General features: G+C 43.0%; 1 non-coding gene across 1 annotated transcript; it reads left to right on the top strand.

The window, feature by feature from the left end:
* The first annotated feature begins 13,355 nt into the window (after positions 1-13,355).
* Positions 13,356-13,461, top strand: LOC140853518 (small nucleolar RNA R71). Its single transcript, XR_012136588.1, has one exon. It is a non-coding gene; the product is annotated as a small nucleolar RNA R71 (small nucleolar RNA).
* Positions 13,462-17,411: the final 3,950 nt, after the last annotated feature.

Here is a 17,411-nt window from a genome sequence, read left to right as displayed (position 1 = left end):
TGCATGTATCTGGCGGATGAGGTGGTGATCCATGTACTGAGCGAGACTTCTCCGATGATGCTGTGGTCGAAACTCGAGGAGTTGTACATGGCGAAGTCTCTCACCAACACTCTTTTCCTCTGGAGCCAGTTTTACCAACTGCGGATGACTGAGGGACAGAGCGTGCAGGAGCATTTGAGCCACTTCCAGAAGATCCTCACTGACCTCCTCAGCATTGGCGAGAATGTTGAGGAGAAGACCAGGACGCTGGTTTTGCTGGCATCGCTTCTCCCTTCGTATGAGTCCTTGGTGACTGCTCTTTTAGTGGGGAAGAGCACTATCAAGATGGACGAGGTCACCGCGGTGATACTCCAGAACGAGGTTCTCAGGAGGGAGAACCCAGCTTCGAGCTCAGGTGGCGGTAGCTCAGCTTTGGTGGCTTCTGGAGGAGCAGGAGGCGGTAGACGGAGCGACAGGAGATCGCAACTAGGGCAGTCTAAGTCCAGGAGGGACTTGAGCAAAACCAGGTGTTACCGGTGTGAGGAGTTAGGCCATCTAGCCAGAGATTGCCCTCAACTTAAAAATTGGATGGTGGCTGCTGTAGCAACGGTCGGTAGCGATTTAGATGGAGATATCCTGGAAATATCTGACGAGGTATCTACTTCTTCCCAGCAGTGGATATTAGATTCTGCATGCCCCTATCATGTATGTTGCAGAGAGGAGCAGTTTGACTCCCTGGAGAACAGTGAGGGCACTGTATATCTGTCGGATGGATCGAGCTGTGCGATCAGAGGCTTGGGATGGTCAGCTAGAGGACACATGACGGTGCAGTGAGGAGATTGAGGGAGGTCCGATACATATCCGATTTCAGGCAGAATCTTATCTTACTTAGCAGACTGGATTCAAGAGGCTACAGGATGGTAGCTGGTGGAGGAATCCTGAGGGTGTTATGCGACAATAAGATTATGCTGGAGGAGAAGAAGGGGAGTAGAGGATATTATTACCTGACGAGGAGCCCAATGCGAGGTGGAGCTTCGGGAGCCAGGTGGAGCCTAGAGCGAGGTGGAGCTCCAGGAGGCGGATCGGGCACAAGATAGGAGACTCGAGAGGATGAGAGGCGACATTACAAGTGTTGGAGTATGATCCCGGCTCCTCCCACGGACCTTTGGTGCAGCAGAACCAGCAACGAATAGATCTGGAGACTTCTGGACATGATCCAAGGCCCTTGACAAAATCAGCCTGGTTGCTGTCTTCTTCGTCAGCCTTTCATTCCAGATGAAGAATGCCTTTGAAACCATGTCTAAAAAATCGAAGATCTGGTATCCAACTAGATCAGACCTGGACCGAGGTCTTCTAATTCATAGATCTCAAATTGGGTCATTCTAGATGGAGAAGAAGATAGATGGAGACAGACCTCGCAGATCTGTCCTGCTGCAGCCTTTTTGTAGATCTGTTGATGGAGATCTCACCCGCGCCTCAAACGACCTCAGATCAACTCCAGATCTGAGAGAAACTTGTACCAACCTCTTCTAAGAGATTTCAGATCCTGGACCTGGTGTTTGGGTGCCTGCAAGAGGGGGAGAGTAGATCTGGTAGGCGGCTGCAAGGGGGAAGGGGCTAGCGCCTCCCTTCCTTTCTTTCCTTTTATGGACTGGCGGCAAGAAACCTTAGGGTTTCTTGCTCCTGGTGCATGGAAGATTGCTGGAGAGAGAGGGAGAAGAGAGAGAGAGATTTGGGAGAAAGAGTTCTTCTATTACTTGGCTCAATCAAACCTATACAAGTGCATGTATATATAAACACCGGGTCAAATGACCCAAACCCAAAACTCCCTTGACCAACTCTATGGGAGATTAGGTTAATCCAAGCCCATATACACTCATGACTCGACCTAATCTCACATCTCCTGGGCCCAGACCTGGCCCATAAAGAGTTGGTCCCTTGAGGCCCACATAACCTAGACCTCAAGAACCCGAAAGGCCCACAGCCTTTCAGCCTAGGGCCCAACTAGCCCTAGAGCCTCCATGAAGCCCTCATGAATGATGGACCTTGGCCTTAGCCTTGGTCCCCTGGGCCTTGGGCACACCACCTGGATCATAACAATCTCCATCTTGGTGTCTCAAGGCCTCAACCAGCTCCACTCTGTCCTTGCGACTGTAGACCCATTTGCAGTCAATGGGACTCTTCCCTTGTGGCAACTGCACCAATTGTCACGTCTGGTTCTGTTGGAGAGACTGCATCTCCTCGGACATTGCCTGGACCCACCGCTCTCTGTCCTGGCTCTCAATAGCCTCCTGATATGTATATGGGTCTCCATTCGCTGTCACCAGGGCATATGACAGCGTCTCCTCGAAGCCATATCGGTCCGATTGCCTGATGGTCTTCTTGGGCTTGTGTAGGGCAACACCGATATCAGTCCTCGATCCAGCTCGCTCCTGCTGGACCTCTCCGCCTCGATCATTTATCCGAGTCCTCTCCACCTGTGGAGACACCTTAGGTAGGTTCTCCACCTGAATGTCATGTCCTCCCGTAGTACCTGCAAGAGGCAAAATAAAAGAGGTAAGCTGTCCAGCAGCGCCCTGTTGGACCTCCTCCTGCTCCTGCTGCTCCTCCATGCCTGCTCGCCTCCATAGGACTGACTCCTCATCAAAAGTCACATCCCGACTAATGATGACCTTCTTTTCCAAGGGATCCCATAGCCTGTATCCCTTGACTCCTCGCGGATAGCCTAGAAACACCATCTTGAGTGATCTGGCATCTAGTTTGCTCCGCTCACCAGCTCCAATGTGCACATAGGCCGTGCACCCAAATATCCATAGATGGCCTAGCCCAACTGTCCTCCCAGACCACATCTCTTCTGGAAGTCTGCCATCCAACCTGGTGTGAGGTGACCGATTGACCAAGTAACCCGCTGCGTCAACTATGTCAACCCAGAACTCCTTTGGAAGCCCTACCTGTAGCCTCATGCATCGTGCCTTTTCCAAAAGTGTTCTATTCATCCTCTCGGCCACCCCATTCTGCTGTGGAGTCTCCTTAACTGAGAAGTGTCTCCTGATCCCACACTCCTCACAGTAATCCTGGAACTCTCTGCTGGTGTACTCTCCGTCATTGTCTGACCTCAGACATTTCACACTCCTCCCCTACTCCTTCTCCACCTCAGCTCTCCAAATCTTGAACTTGGTGAAGACCTCTGACTTTTTTCTCATGAAGTAAATCCAGAGTTTCCTTGAGAAATCATCAATCAGGGTCATGAAGTATCTGGCCCCATTCCTAGTTAAAACTGGGGCTGGTCCCCACACATCCGTGTGTACTAACTCCAGAGGGGCTGCACTGCGGGTTGTACTAATGGTGAACTGAACTCTCCTCTGCTTTTTCATCTGGCAAGGCTCATAGATCTTTCCTGTAGCACCATCCTCCAGATCAGAGATGAGTCCTCTCCTGCTCAACTCCCTCAGCCCTCTATCACCCATGTGGCCTAGGCAGTAGTGCCACATCCTGTAAGCCCCCTGCTAGTCCTGTGCTGCAGCTGCTGCATCAGACTCTCCGGTCACCACAGATCCCTCCATGCGATAGAGGTTATTGTCCAACCTCTTGCCTCTCATCACCACCATAGCTCCATTGGAGATGTTCAGTACTCCGCTTCTAGCCCTACTGCTGAAGCTGTATCCACTGCGCTCCAAATAGCCTAGTAACACCAGATTCTTTTCCAGCTCCAGGATGTGCTTTACATTTGTCAATGTCCTCACAATCCCATCAAACATCCTCACCCTGACTGTCCCTATCCCAGCCACCTTGCAAGGATGATTGTCGTCTAGAGTCACTGATCCCTCATCTGTCTTGGTGTATGTCGCAAACCAAGACCTGTGTGGTGTATAGTGATGTGAGCACGCAGAGTCTAGTGTCCACTCCTCTGTGTAATACCTGTGACCATCTGATACCACAAGTAGATCATCCTCCACCTGCTGCCTAGAAACTGCACTTACTGATTCTGAGCCACTTCTTTCTCCCTTCTTGCTCTTCCATAGTGGACATTCTCACTTGAAGTGCCCGAACTCGTTGCACTTGAAGCATTTCACCTCTTTTTTTCCCTTCCTGGACTTGGACCGCCCCCTAGACTTGCTTCTGTCTCTGCCTCTGCCTGTCCTCTCCCCTACCGCCACACCCTCCTCGGGAGCCCGATCTCTGGTCAACTTTTCTCTCTGCTCATTAGACCTCAGCACCGAGACCATGTCCTCATATTCTAGAGTCTCCTTGTCGTAGAGCAGTGTAGTCACCAAAGAATCATATGATCTTAGTAGTGAACACAAAAGCAACAGGGACTTGTCCTCCTCATCCAACTTCACCCTGATATTCATCAACTCCGTGCACAACTAGTCGAACCTCTGAATGTGGCCAATCACATCAGATCCCTCCTGCATCCGAAGACTGTACACCTCTTCTTCAGCATCAGCTTGTTGCACATATTCTTCCCCATATACATGGTGTGCAACTTTGACCAAAGGCCCTTCGGGGTCTTTTCTTCCAGCACCGAATACAACACCACATCCGCCAAACATCCTCTGATCACCGAGCATGCTTTCTTCTCCAACGATGTCCACTGTCTATCTGTCATTCCCTCAGGCTTCTCATCCAAAGCCTGATCCAAATCTGCTTGCACCAGAAGATCCTCCACCTGGATTTTTCACATGAAAAAATTCTCCTTGCCATCAAACTTCTCGAACTCGACCTTTATGTTGCTGCCCATGACTGGATCTAAGCCAAACAAGAAATATAAAATCAAGAAGTGTAGAATATACCTTGATGGTACCTTGCTGAAAATTTTCAGCACTTGGGATCTTCAACTTCGAGTGCTTGGAACCGCTTCCTCACCACTATGGCTCTGATACCAACTATTGGAGCACGATCCCGGATCCTCCCATGGACCTTGGGTGCAGCAAAACCAGCAACGAATAGATCTGGAGACTTCTGGACACGATCCAAGGCCCTTGACGAAATCAGCCTGGTTGCTGTCTTCTTCGTCAGCCTTTCATTCCAGATGAAGAACACCTTTGAAACCACCTCTAAAAAATCCAAGATCTGGTACCCAACCAGATCAGACCTGGACCGAGGTCCTCCAATTTGTAGATCTTGAATCGGAATATTCTAGATAGGGAAGAAGATAGATAGAGACAGATCTCGCAGATCTATCCTGCTGCAGCCTTTTTGTAGATCTGTTGATGGAGATCTCACCCGTGCCTCAAATGACCTCAGATCAACTCCAGATCTGAAAGAGACTTGTACCAACCTCTTCTCAAGAGATTTCAGATCCTGACCTGGTGTTTAGGCACCTACAAGAGGGGGAGAGCATATCTGGTAGGCAGCTGCAAGGGGGAAGGGGCTAGCGCCTCCCTTCCTTTCTTTCCTTTTATGGACTGGCGGCAAGAAACCCTAGGGTTTCTTGCTCCTGGTGCATGGAAGATTGCTGGAGAGAGAGGGAGAAGAGAGAGAGAGAGACTTGGGAGAAAGAATTCTTCTATTACTTGGCTCAATCAAACCTATACAAGTACATGTATATATAAACACCGGGTCAAGTGATCCAAACCCAAAACTCCCTTGACCAACTCTATGGGAGATTAGGTTAACCCAAGCCCATGTACACCCATGACTCGACCTAATCTCATCTCTCCTGGACCCAGACCTGGCCCATAAAGAGTTGGTCCCTTGAGGCCCACATAACCAGACCTCAAGAACCCGAAAGGCCCACAGCCTTTCAGCCTAGGGCCCAACTAGCCCTAGAGCCTCCATGAAGCCCTCATGAATGATGGACCTTGGCCTTAGCCTTGGTCTCCTGGGCCTTGGGCACACCACCTGGATCATAACAGCAAGGTGAGATTCCTATTGCCACAAGACGATGCCCCGAGCAGGTCTCAGGTCAGGAGGAGCACAGCATACGACGGAGATGGGATTGAGCAGCCTGGCTTGACTCCCATGTTTGCCCATCCATGATCAGCAGGCGATTGTCCCAGGACATAGGGGCGAGGAGATCCAGAAGCTCTCAAAGTTTGGAGGAGGCCGAATATCGAGTCGAGGTGAAGATTGTTAAGATTTGACGTCTTGAGATTCAGCCCACATTGAGTCCACAGCGAAGTTTGCAGCGAAAAATGAAGTCCAACGAGATCAAGATCACCTGAAATGGAGCTCGGATGAAGGAGATACGAGCTTTTGAAGTCGGCATGAGACTCGAAGCGGCGGAAGACCACCGACGGCCGACGGTAGAGGCGCGGCCGCAGGCGGCGGCGCATGGGATGCGCGGTCCAGTCGGGCGCTGATGCGTAGTCGTTGATAGCACCAAAAATAACTCTACTCACTACGTAGGTAGGATGAGTCGAGATCGTATCCTCAGGGACCTTGGACTAAGTTGAGATTGCAAAATAAAAGAAAAAAGCATTGTTTTTGATTTAGAGAATAAATTATCTTAAAATTGATGTAATTAGAAAATAAAGAGCTCGGAAGTTTTGAATTAATTTTGCACTAGCAGAGTTGTATCTCTTTTTTAATTAAATAGATACGATTAATCTTAGAAAAAATACCTATCTTTCCTCGACACACCCCATACCCATAGATCACGACGTGTCTCCAAAAAGTACTAGGTAAACAACTCTTCTTTCCTTGGCATGCCCCGTACCTGTAGATCACGGCGCGTCTCCGGAAAGTAAAAGTTGTTCCTAATATTAATCTAACAGGAAAGCATAAATAAAAGCATATGAAAGAGAGCAAATAAAGAACTCATGACGATTTAAATAAAAAGCATAATCTTTATTGCATATAAAGAAATAAAAAAATACAAGAAAGTTTAGAACAATAAACCCACTCTGTGTCGTTACAAAATTTCTTCTCCACTCCCGAGACTGCTAGCTTAGCTGCTCATGAAGTAGTCCCTTTCTATTCCTCTATGCAAGGCTCTAGAAGAATTTCTGGGCTCCTCCTCCAATGGGAGTACAAAAACCTTTTTATAGGTATTAGGAGGGAGCAGTTTTACATGGTTTTCCGATGTGGGACTAAGGACTAAAAGATGGATGGATGAGATGGAAAGATCACAAGCAGATAAAAAAAATATAAATTCTTCCTCTTGAAGTATTTCTAAGTATTAAATTTTTTTCTTTAATTCCTTGCCACTGTGTCTGCCTTGCCAAACTCCCCGCGAACCCGTGCGCCCACCTTGCTGCGTCCGATGCCACGCTTGCTGCCGCGCCCGCTGCCGTGATGCTGCGCACCCGTGCGTCCGCACGCGTGCTCCTTCCGTGTGTCTGTGCTTCTACGTGCCTGTGCTTCCACGCGCCTGCACTGCCTTTTTACAAAAAGAAACTTTTTGTTTCTTTAAAACGACATCTATATTCTTTTTGGGTTCCTTATATAGTATCTTCATTTTCTATAATACCGTATGCATCCTTCTTTTATTTAAATTTTATTTTAAGTTCAATTTTCTTCAAACTTGAGTCTTTTTGATCTGTGAATCGGATTCTTTGTATCGACGATCACCTTTCCTGCAAAACATAAAAAGAAGCATCAAATTCTTAATAAATAAAATAAATTAAATATAATTTTTTGCTTTAAATGACTTAAATTAAGTGTTTATCACACCCCCCAACTTGAATTTTGCTCGTCCTCGAGTAAAATAGATATATCAGCATTGTGTACCGACTCGGTCTTGAATAAAAAGTTAGGTTAGGCATTTCAAAAAGTAGATGATACCTGGTCAGACCATCAAAGAGATACTTCATTGGATTATCAATTTGACCCAATTAGTGGCTGAGTATTAACTAAAGAAATTTCAAGAGCTTTTCTTTCACCAACTCCCCACCTTACTCTTTAAATCCTCTAACTTAATGTGAGATAGGTTTATTATCTTCTTGCAATTTAGTCTCCTTATTATCCACTACTTTTTTTTAACATTGCCCACCTTTTTACGTGAACCACAACGCTTACTTAGGCGAAAGGGCCCAGTTACTCAATAGAAAATCAATATATTTTTTTTTTTAAAGTAAATTTTAAGGAGAATTTTTTTGCATACCTCGACCTTTCCACCCAATCTCTCATGAAGCAGATCTTTATTGAGATCAGTAAGAAGAGGGTTGTCGAATCACTCCTAAAATTTGGTCTAGTCTAAACCCTACCATTCATTGGGTTTTCTTAATAATTTATTCCTCAGTATTTCTAAAATTATCTTGACCGTTAATCATTCATTGTTTAGGATGCCTAATTGACTCTTAATCAAAATAAAATTCGGATACACAAAACTAATTATTTCTGACCATACTCGAGGATTTGATTAATTTCCTCCCCCCCCAACTTAATCTATATTGTCCTCAATGGAGTAGGAAAGCAAAGAAAATAAAAGGAGAGAGTGCACTTGGGATAATTTTGCTTCGGAAGTTGAAGATAGCTTCATTGATTAATAGGCTCTTGTTCTAAATTCCTGCAGCTGTGGTAAAGTAAAAAAAAGTATGAAATCATTGGGTTGCCTCCCAACAAGCACTAAGTTTTACGTCTTCAGCCAGACTGAATTGAGTATTATGGCGGTATTGGATCCACTAAATCAACAGATTCAATTAATTCTCCATCACTAATTCCATCTATGTAAGATTTCAATCGCGACCGTTCACTTTAAAGGTGCTCCCCTGTTTAGGATTTTTGAGTTCTATAGCTCCATAAGGAAATACCTGAGTTACAATGAAAGGTCCATCCCAACGTAAGCAAAGTTTTTCAGAAAACAGATGCAACCTAGAATTGAAGAGCCAAACTTTTTGATTGGGCTCGAACATTTTTCGTGCAATGAATTTATCGTGGTACGCTTTAGTTCGAGCCTTATAAATTCTGACACTCTCATACGCTTCATTGCGTAGCTCTTCAAGTTCATTTAATTGAAGTCTCCTATTGGAACCTACATTTTTCATATCAAAGTTAAATTACCGTATGGCTCAAAATGCACGATGTTCTAATTTCACCGGTAGATGACAAGCTTTTCCAAATACAAGTCGATAAGGAGACATTCCTATGGGTGTTTTAAAAGCAGTACAGTAAGCCCATAATGCATCATCTAAGCGTGCTGACCAGTCTTTTCTATCGGGTCTTACTATTTTTTCAAGAATATGCTTGATCTCCCTATTGGAGACCTCAACTTGGCCACTTGTCTGGGGGTGATAAGGTGTGGCAACTTTATGAGTTATTTCATATTTTTTTATTAGCATGTCGAAGTGCTTATTTGTGAAGTGTGTACCCCCATCGCTAATTATGACTCTTGGGCATCCAAATCGACTAAAGATGTTATGTTGAATAAACTTGATCACAATTTTGTGATCATTGGTTTGGGTTGCCATAGCCTCTACCCATTTTGATACGTAGTGCACTGCTATCAAAATATACTCGAATCCAAATGAGGAGGGAAAGGGTCCCATGAAATCAATTTCCCAAACATCAAAAATTTCTACTAAAGTATAGGGGATAGGGGCATCATATCTTTTCTTGAAATATTTTCTGTTTGCTGGCATCGCAGGCAATTAGGACTGAATTCATGTGCATCTTTGAATAGTGTCGGCCAATAAAATCCACTCTGTAACACCTTTGCTGCAGTTTTCCTTCCACTAAAATGTCCCCCACATGCTAGCGAGTGGCAGAAGTTAAGAATACTTTGGACTTCACACTCAGGGACACAACGTCGGATTACTTGATCTGGACAATATTTGAACAGCTCTGGTTCTTCCCAAAAATAGTACTTTACTGGGGAGAAAAATCTATTTTTCTCTTGTTGGGTCCAATATGATGGTATTTGTCCCACTGCCAAGTAATTGACTATATGAGCGAACCAGGGAAGACCAATGAAAGACATTGAAAAGAGTTGCTCATCCGAAAACCTATCTCTAATCATTTCTTTATTGTGTTCTATCAGGATCCTAAAAATATGATCTGCTACCAAATTTTCAGAGCCTTTTTTGTTTAAAATTTCTAAATCAAATTCTTGTAATAGAAGGATCCATCTAATCAGCCTAGGTTTTGTATTTTTTTTGGATAGCAGATGTTTCAGTGCTGCATGATCGGAGTATACTAGGACCTTGGAGCCCAAAAGGTATGATCTAAATTTATCTAGGGCAAACACAACAGTGAGTAACTCCTTTTCAGTCGTGGTGTAATTCAATTGAGCATCTGAAAGAGTTTTACTTGCATAATAAATTACATGCGGTTTTCGATTAAATCTTTGCCCAAGTACTACCCCTACAGCATATTCAGAAGCATCACATATGATTTCAAATGGTAGGGTCCAATCAGGAGATTTTATGATTGGTGCAGTGGTTAAGGCAGTTCTGAGTTTATTGTAAGCAGTTAGGCAATCTTCATTAAAATCAAAAGAATTTTTCTTAGCAAGTAAGTTGCACAAGGGTCGTGAGATCTTGCTGAAATTCTTAATGAAGCGCCTATAGAAACCTGTGTGGCCTAGGAAGGATCGCACTTGTTTAACCGAGGTTGGGGGAGGCAATTTCAAGATTACTTCAACCTTTGCTTTATCTACTTCAATCTCCCACTTGGATACAACATGTCCAAGCACGATTCCTTCACGAACTATAAAATGACTCTTCTCCCAACTTAAAACCAAATTTGTCTCTATACATCGTTGAAGAACCTTGGTTAGGTTCTGAAGACAATCATCAAAGGTAGAGCCAAATATTGAAAAATCATCCATGAAGACCTCTAAAAATTTATCGACCATATCAGAAAAGATGGCCAAAATGCACCGTTGAAAAGTGGCTGGTGCATTGCAGAGACCGAATGGCATATGTCTAAATACAAATGTTCCATAAGGGCATGTGAAGGTAGTCTTTTCTTGATCAGCAGGAAATACCGGGATCTGGTTATATCCCGAATATCCATCTAAAAAATAGAAAAAACTTTGTCCTGCTAGCCGTTCTAAAATTTGGTCAATAAAAGGCAAAGGAAAATGATCTTTCCTAGTAACGGCATTCAGCTTTTGGTAGTGCACACATACTTGCCAACCAGTTGTTGCACGAGTAGGAATTAACTCACCCTCATCATTCTCTATTATGGTAATACCTGACTTCTTAGATACTACTTGGGTTGGACTAATCCACTGGCTATCTGAAATTGGGTAGATAATTCCAGCATCTAGCCATTTCACTACTTCCTTTTTCATGACTTTCCGCATATTCGGATTCAATCTTCGTTGCATGTCCCTATGTGGTTTTGCCTCAACCTCGCAGTGAATATGATGCATGCAAACAGAAGGATCTATACCCTTCAAATCGGCAATTGACCATCCTATAGCCTCTTTATGCTTTTTGAGTACCCCGACAAGTTTGTCTTCCTGGTCGTTGGTTAGGTCAGATGCAATGATCACTGGAAGGATATCATTGGATCCAAGAAATGAATATTTTAGCGTGACAGGAAGAGACTTTAGCTCTAGAGTAGGTGGTGCTTCTAAGGATGGTACCAGAGGGCTTGATTGAATTGGTAATTGCTCGTACTTTACAGTCCAAGGAGGATTGGTGCTAAAATTGGGAGGTTCTAGCAAAGCATGTATTTCTTCAGTGTATCCATCAATATCAAAATTATCCATTCCAAAATGTGTTAGGCATGCCTGTGAAGGATCTAAGTTGAGCAAGGTAGGAGCTTTATCTTCTATAACTTCCTCTAACAAGTTGATCTCATTATGGTCGTACACAAATGGTCCCAAAGATGCATTGAAAATATTCAACCTTAGCTTCTTATTTCCGAAAGATACATCCATAACTTCGGTCCTACAATTTATACAAGCATTAGCGGTTGCTAAGAAGGGTCTACCTAGGATGATTGGTATTTGGTTGGGGTTGCTGTCAGATTCCATATCCAGCACAAGAAAGTCAACAGGAAAGTAAAATTTATCTACTTTCACCAATACGTCTTCCAGCATTCCATGGGGTACCTTAATGGATCGATCTGCTAGTTGTAAGGTCACTGTCATGGGTTTTAACTCTTCAAATCCAAATAGGTCATATATAGTGCTCGGGAGAAGGTTGACACTTGCACCCAAATCTAATAATGCCTTCTTAATCGTGAGGTTCCCTATGACACAAGAAATAATTGGGGTACCTGGATCTTTCAATTTGGGTGGGGTAATTTGCTGAAAAACTGAGCTGGCCTGCTCAGTTAGGTGGACTTTTCTTGGTATTTGTGCCTTTGATTTTCATTTTTGTGTACACAGGTCCTTTAGAAATTTGGCATAGGTCGGAACTTGCTTAATGGCATCGAGAAGAGGTAAGTTTATCTGGACCTATTTAAATAGTTCCAACATTTCATTCATTTTTATACCCTTCTTATCAAGAGGCAGAGAGGATTCTAAAGCACTGAGAAATGGAGCTTTAGGTGTAGGTGCTGGGTTAACAGGTTCTTTCCTCTCTTCAGATTTCTTCTTTTCTGTTGTAGCTGGAATTGGTTGCTCTTATTGTTGGATTACTTCAGGTTGATTTAAGATTTTTCTGCTTCTAAGGGTCATGATCGATTTGGCATGTTCGAAAAAAGTTTCAAGACCAATGGAGCTTTCAGCCATGTACTGTCCTTTTGGGTTATTAATAGGCTGTCTGGGTAATTTGCCTTCTTCCCTCCTATTAAAAGCTGTTGCTAGCTGACCTATCTGGGTCTCTAGCTTTGCTATTGATTGCGTATAGGAGTGAAGGAGTTGGGTATTCATTTCTAGTCCTTTAAGTGCTTGCAGTACCTTTTCTTCGAAAGTCGAGCTATGAGTACTCGGAGTGGGTTGAGGAGGGTTCTAGTATTGTGGCTGGGATGGATGCCTAAAAGTTACATCGGATACCCTGATCTTTGTTGCACCGGAGGAACCACTGGTTGTGATTTTCATGAGAAATTCGGATGGTTTCTCCATCCCAGATTGTACGTACTAGAATAGGGGTTGTTCCCTAGTCTATGAGTAGTTTGGGCTTGATGGACTTGTTCTTGTACATGTTCAGAAAACTGTGGTGCAACCGGACAATCATTCACACAATGAGTGGGGCTCGAACACAATGCACATATATCTTGTATCTGACGGGATGGAGAAGGTGATTGTCCTATACTTAATAATCGATCTAACTTTTGGGACAATTCATCTACCTTATGATGGATATCTATGGCATTTTCTACTTCATATATTCCACCTCTCTTTGGGTTTAACATGGGTTTATCTCTAATAGAGGCAGACATATGATGTAATAAATTTTCACTTAAAATTTCAAACAGTTGCCATGCCTCATCCTCACTTTTCAGCATGAATGTCCCACCGCATGATGCATCGACCATTTGTCGATGTCTTTCAGATAGCCCATAATAAAAATATTGGATTAACTGCCACTTAGGTACAGCATGGTGGGGATATTTTCTAATAAGGTCCTTTAATCTCTCCCATGTTTCATGAAATATTTCTCCATCTAATTGGGAAAAACTAATTATGGATTTCCTTATTTGATTAGTTTTTCCTATGGAAAAATATTTCTTGAGAAACTCTCCTTGCAGTTGGTCTCAGGTTGATATAGTCATGGAATCCAAAGTATGTAGCCAGTATTTGGCTTTGTTCTTAAGTGAGAAAGGGAATAATTTTAACCTAAGAGCATCATCGGAGAAGTTGTGAATTTTGACAGTTGAGCATATCTCAAGAAATTCTTCAAGATGTTTATAAGGGTCCTCGTTACTAAGTCCATAAAATGAAGGTAACATTTGGATTATACTGGACTTAATTTCATATTGAGTGGCCTCCACAGGGGGCACTTGAATACAAAGAGAGTAGGTATATATGGAAGGAGTAAAGTACTCCTTCAATTGCCTGGGTGGATCATTCTCCTGATTTCGGTCCATATTTTTACGTCTGTTAGCTCTAAAGGTTCTTTCTATTTCTGGATCAAAAGGTTAGATTTCTGGTCGTAACGATCTACGGCCAAGCATACACCTTACAATTATACTTTAGAGCAAACACAAAAAATTTTAATTTTTATAATATATATATATATATTTATATTTATAATAAAGTGAGAAAAGAGTGAAGAAAATCTAAAGAGAAGAACCTAAGAATTTTAAATCTATGAAAAGGGAGAAATTAGTTAATATTTAGATGTTAATTGCAATCAACTTAAACAAGCATAGACTCTCTATCCTAAGGTTAACTTAGATCTAGACAGCTCCTAACTTCCAAGACCGCCTTTGAGCACTCCAAGCTCAAGACTGACTAACTGACTCGGCCAGATAAGTGTAAGATGTGGGAGGTTTCCTGCTCGTTGCTTTCCTTAGACACCAACTGAGTTGGCCAGGTCAGTCAATGGAATCAATTGAAAACCACTTTCTTTAACCACTTGCCTTAGACATCGAGCAATTAACCAATCCGTACTCGGTTCAACTCTAGAGCTTTCTTATCCTATTGAGCTCGAAATCTTTAGGGGTCAACGTCTAATTAATTTTAGATTAAGATCTAGGTTATACAAATGCAAGGGAGTGATTTGTGGGCCAAAGAAGGTGATCAAATCTTCACCTTATCTTAGTTAATGGGTTGCGCCCTTAAAGTTAATTATGGAGATGCAATGCAAAGAAATAAGGTGTCCAATCAAGTTAAAAATTTTTATATTTGAGGTTATGCTATTTTAGTTATGTGTTATGAAATGTCAGTGGCTTTTTTTTTTCTCAACCGTGCCAAGATCCCCGGCAACGGCGCCAAAATTTGATGCGTAGTCATTGATAGCACCAAAAATAACTCTACTCACTACGTAGGTAGGATGAGTCGAGATCGTATCCTCAGGGACCTTGGGCTAAGTTGAGATTGCAAAATAAAAGAAAGAAGCGTTATTTTTGATTTAGAGAATAAATTATCTTAAAATTGATATAATTAAAAAATAAAGAGCTCGGGAGTTTTGAATTAATTTTGCACTAGCAGAGTTATATCTCTTTTTTAATTAAATAGATGCGATTAATCTTAGAAAAAATATTTATCTTTTCTTGGCACATCCCGTACCCATAGATCATGGCGTGTCTCTGAAAAGTACTAGGTAAATAACTCTTCTTTTCTCAGCATGTCCCATACCTGTAGATTACGATGCGTCTCCGGAAAGTAAAAGTTGTTCCTAATATTAATCTAACAGGAAAGTATAAATAAAAGCATATGAAAGAGAGCAAATAAAGAACTCATGACGATTTAAATAAAAAGCATAATCTTTATTGCATATAAAGAAATAAAGAAATACAAGAAAGTTTAGAACAATAAACCCACTCTATGTTGTTATAAAATTTCTTCTCCACTCCCGAACTGCTAGCTTAGCTGCTCATGAAGTAGTCCCTTTCTATTCCTCTATGCAAGGCTCTAGAAGAATTTCTGGGCTCCTCCTTCAATGGGAGTACAAAAGACTTTTTATAGATGTTAGGAGGGAGGAGTTTTACATAGTTTTCCGATGTGGGACTAAGAACTAAAAGATGGATGGATGAGATGGAAAGATCACAAGTAGATAAAAAAAATATAAATTCTTCCTCTTAAAGTATTTTTAAGTATTAAATTTTTTCCTTTAATTCTTTGCCACTGTGTCCGCCTTGCCAAAGTCCCCGCGAACCCGCACGCCCGCCTTGCCGCGCCCGATGCCGTGCTTGCTGCCACGCCCGCTGTCGCGCCCGCTGCCGCGATGCCGCTCGCCCGCGCATTCGCCCCCGCGCTCCTTCCGTGCACCTATGCTTCTGCGTGCCTGTGCTTCTGCACGCCTGCACTGCCTTTTTACAAAAAGAAACTTTTGTTTCTTTAAAACAACATTTATATCCTTTTTGGTTTCTTGCATAGTATTTTCATTTTCTATAATACCGTATACATCTTTCTTTTATTTAAATTTTATTTTAAGTTTAATTTTCTTCAAACTTGAATCTTTTTGATCTGTGAATCGGACTCTTTGTATCGGCGATCACCTTTCCTGTAAAACATAAAAAGAAGCATCAAATTCTTAATAAATAAAATAAATTAAATATAATTTTCTACTTTAAATGACTTAAATTAAGTATTTATTAGGCGCGCGGCACAGGCGGGCGCGCGGCCCAGGCCCGCGCGCGCGGGCCGGCCCAGGCCCAGGCGGCCTGCCTGGCCCTTTACACCGGTCTACTATGGACCGGGCGGTCCACGGCTGGGCTTGTGGACCGCGTGGGCGTTTCCCACACGTTTCACGCGGTCCACGGCACTATTTCATGGATCAGAGCGCGATCGAATGGCGTGGGTGGCTCCCGATCTTGATCCGACGGTCCAAGGGTTATTTGGGTTGATTAAGGAGTCCTAATCATGGTCTAAGTCGTGATTAAGGCCTATAAAAGGCCCTGTACATAGAGAACAGAGGTAGTGGTTCGGTTTTTTGCCTGAGACCGTGTGGAACCCAAGAAGAGGAAGAAGAGAGAGGCAGAAGCGCTGAGAGACAAGGAGCAGGAGGCTCCTGGACAGTGGTCGCCAGGCACTTCAGGGGTTCAGGGGGTCTTCCAAGAGAGAGAGAGCTTTTGTCAGGGGAACTTCTAGTGAGAGAGAATTAGGTGTAGAAGGATTGAGGGTGAGGTCTCCTCTTGTAAAATTTTCTTTTTCATAGTAAAGTTTGTATGTCCCGTGGAGGTGAGCCCTTTTGTGGCTGATCTACGTATTTTGATTATTTTTTCTTTTTGTTTTGTTTCTTCTTTTTTTTTGCTGCATCGCGTGGTACTGAAAAGGTCTTGGAAGGTGGTGTCCAGACTAGACATTTACCCAATATTTTGGAAATGCATGTATGTGGTTGCTGCTCAAGAACTTCCGAAATTTTTTCTCAAAGATTTTCTGAATCTTGTTTAGCACCACGTGGAGATTTCAAATGTGCTTCCATCACTATATCTGTTCGGTTGGAACTTCTAGCAGTGTTCATGTTGTGATTCGCTGCCACCCTTTTTTTCCTTTGATCATCATTGGGGCACCAAATCATGCTTGAATAGTAGTGTGGACCGTGGATTCCATTTAATATTCACAATGTTGGGACACGGTCAAAGTCATATTGTAAGCACGGCATACCTGACAAGCATTCATCCTTTTTTCTGTGAGAGAAGGATGGGTGAAACTCATCCACTCATTCATGAGAATGAAATGAATACAGAAGGTAAAACAAGAAGGAAAAAAATATAAATGTAACTGAAATTTATCAAACAAGCATCTGTGACAAGGGTAATTGAAGGCCAGAAATTTACTGGAGCAACTGATGCCCATGCATGCCAATATCTTCTAACCTCATTAATCAAATCATCCATGGATGAAGCTTTCTGGATGAATATCCTTTTTTTTCCTTTCTTTCCGCAGCCTTCACCAAAAGCAGCATATCCTATCCCTGTCTGAAAGGGTTTCTCTCCCTTTTCGTTCTCCAATGAACTCAAGTAGACCTGGATGACCCTTGCTA

Source organism: Elaeis guineensis, chromosome 13 (assembly GCF_000442705.2).
Source record: "Elaeis guineensis isolate ETL-2024a chromosome 13, EG11, whole genome shotgun sequence".
NCBI classification, from domain to species: domain Eukaryota; kingdom Viridiplantae; phylum Streptophyta; class Magnoliopsida; order Arecales; family Arecaceae; genus Elaeis; species Elaeis guineensis.
The sequence above is the reverse complement of the archived record's forward strand: the minus strand, read 5'-3'. Positions and strand labels throughout refer to the sequence as shown.